Source organism: Montipora capricornis, chromosome 2 (assembly GCF_036669925.1).
Source record: "Montipora capricornis isolate CH-2021 chromosome 2, ASM3666992v2, whole genome shotgun sequence".
NCBI lineage: Eukaryota > Metazoa > Cnidaria > Anthozoa > Scleractinia > Acroporidae > Montipora > Montipora capricornis.
Window position 1 is genome coordinate 15,726,354 of NC_090884.1, and position 3,252 is coordinate 15,729,605.

Below are 3,252 nucleotides of genomic sequence, written 5' to 3' on the forward strand. Positions count from 1 at the left end.
AGTCAATACGCACAAATGCCTAGGCATTCAAGGGGATGATACACTCTCGTAGGCGGCTCATATCTCTGAAGTCGTCGGTAAAGTTGCTTAAGTACTTGCCGCTCAGAGGAGACTAAAACCGATATGTCCCCACATTACCCTAATGACGATTTATAATTCACTAATTCTACCACATGTGCATATGGATTATTGTAGCGCTGTGTGGGCCTGCATCGGTAATGGTTGAGCCAAAAACTAGAAAAATTAGAACATGATTAGGGCAGCACGCGTAATAACAGGGTCTGATTGGGATGTCAGATCTGCACAGATACATTCTGCCGTCAAATGGAAAAGCCTCGCTGACAGAGGTAACTAACCTTGCACCCGAATGCCTGTCTGAAAAATTCGCCAGCGTAAATACAATTCACAGACATAATCTTCGGGGCACCCAACGTAAGCTGTCTATTCTGCCAATAAACACTGAGGATCTCAAAAAGAGTTTCCGTTATAGGGGCGCATGCGCAATAACATGGAACAATCTCTCAGCCGAGGCTAAGCAGGTCATTACTTTAAATAGTTTTATTCTGCTATTGCAAATTAGAAATTACTGTTATAGTACTTAGAGGACCACTTTTTAGTGAAAAGGGTCCCACGGTTAAATGAAGTTTTGTTGTTGTTGTGTTTTCATCCCCAATAAAGGCAATCTGGACTTGAGAGGAGGCCATCTTTTGGAATCTCGACAAAGAATTCAGAGAGGGTGCGTAGTTCACATAAAAGGATAGGGAGCTTAAGCGCGCGCGTTTTTGAGACGGGACGGCAACCGGAAGTGAGTTGTTTTCCCCTTTAACCTGTTTTCATGCCACCACAATTACATTGCTTAGTATCTTTTCTCCATTAGAGATGATTATTACAAAAACCTGGGAGACACCACTGTCCTGACACGCGAAATTTTCTCTTCCGGTTGCCGTCCGCGTCTCAAAACGCGCTTGCTTAAGCTCCCTGATATTTCCAGGTTACTTGGACTTTCTTCAAGAACCCTATCCGGTCGTTGGCAAATTCCTTATTTGGGAGCAGAAGACAGAATTTCTCTAATCATGGCATCCAAAGCGGCATCTGGGATTACCACCATGGCCAACAGACATACCGCGCTTGAACTTGCTATATTGTACTCATTGTGAGTTTCTATTTATTCATTTATTTATTTATTTATGCATGATCATTTATTTATTTATAAGCTTCGCCAAATGGCAGGGTAGCCTCAACAGAGCGTGAGATCCAGATCAGATTGCTATGGCAGTACAGGCTTTCCAGTCAGCAAGAAGATTTGTCTTAAGGACGTTCGCGCCAAAATCTTCCTGCGGTGAAATTTTCTGCATTTCTCGCCTTGAGTTAGGTCATAAAGTACTTACTCCAAAAATGAAAAAAAAAAAAAAAAAAAAAATTGCGTGACCTGTCGGGGAAGGAGTGGAATCCAAGACAGGATCGCTCTTTGAAGGGATGAAAGGTTTATCTTTAAAAAAAAAACTTTCTCAAGCATAGCAACGAATTCAAAGTTTCAAGCAGACGTCATCTTCATTTGGCTAGTTTTTTGTATAATATCCCTCCATTGCCGTCCTGCTCATCTTCTGTAGTGTGGTTTTTGTGAAATTTAATCGCTGGCTGTTTCCTCGCAGGTCTGCACTATTTAAGCGGACGAGGACGAAAGTACAATTCTGCTCTATTTTCACAAAAGTAAAGGAAAATAAAAGAATTTCAAAAACATGCATTCATTTTGAACTTAAGTTCGTAGGGTAATAAAAACTAGCCCCATTAAATTTACACAATGGCTCGTCCTCGAGTTTTCCAAACTTTCAGCCACAGCTCGATCAGCTACCTTTCCCAGAGCTTTTCCACTCTCTCGCTCACTTCCCTTCAACGTTTCATGATGATTCGGAAATAAATGTGCCATTCTTTTGCCGGCCTGGAATTTTTTCCCCGGCGTTTTTGTCGCCATGTTATTTTCGCTAATGCTTGAAAAATATTTATGAAAGTCAAGTAGACTAGTACACGACTTATAAAACAACGCGAATATCAGTCGTGCAGTAGTCTACTTGACTTTCATAAATTGTTTTAATCAATTTTGACTGATCACGATTTTCTCTTATCCAACGCTGTGCAAGACTTATCGTCCACTGTTTTTGCAAAGGTTTTAAAAACCTCAACTTCACTAATGCTGGAAGTAATGCGTGACTATTACAGTCGCGTTACCTGCGCAGTAACGTTGCGCACAAACAATTAGGCGAACGTCCTTAAGCCGTCTATCAGCTGCTCAATGTCATAACTGAGAGTGAGAGTCACCTGGTGGAGACGTGTTTCGATGAGGCGTTGAGATCAGCTAGACTTGTCAACCTGTCTCGTGCAAAAACAGTAAGATTTTCAAAAATCATTCCAAAATGTAGTGAGAATGATGCAGAAATAGCGAGAAATTGTACTGTTTGTGGCCTACCCGAACAACACGAAAGCTAACTATCACGTGCGCGCATAATTTATATAATTTATGCATCTAAAAATAATTTATATTAGATTATTGTAGTAATTATACGTGTGATATGGGCTATATGGCAGTTGTCCACGAACTATTAAACGACTACTTATTGCGTTTGTATTGAACTATGCTGAAAAAAGACATCAGATTTTTGCTTTCAGTTTCCGAACAACAAATCTTCCATCTCATCACTCATTTTCAATTTGTCGCGAGAATTATCGAGAAATCGTGAGACCGTGAGATTGTGGTCAAAATCGTGAGTCTCACGGCAAAACTGTGAGGGTTGGCAAGTCTCCTGATATATGTTACGAGCTTGTAAAGGTTTCTTTGTACTGCTCTACTCTACTCTTCTCGACAAGAACTTAGCTTGGTCGTCATCGCGGGGTACATTGAACAAAAGACAAGATCGGTTTTCGAAGAACTCTTCAGCGTTCGAGATGAAGAAATTCGTGGCCACCATATGTTTTTTATTTTACGGCTGGTTCTCAGACGCCCTCTTCCTTTTTGAAATGCTCGGCATCAGGCTTTCTTGATTTATAAAAATGTTCACGTTACGAGTCATCATCAGTGTCATGTTTTTATTCGCCGTCCCGAGCAGTTTTTAAACGCTATTTTGCGAGATGAATATTTGACCTCGGCGTTTAGAACTAACCGTTTGCTGTTTCAGTTGTTCTTTATTCACAATCTGTGTAGATTCCCTCAGCACATACAAAGAGTGACACCAAACAATTTCTTTGATTTTTTTCATT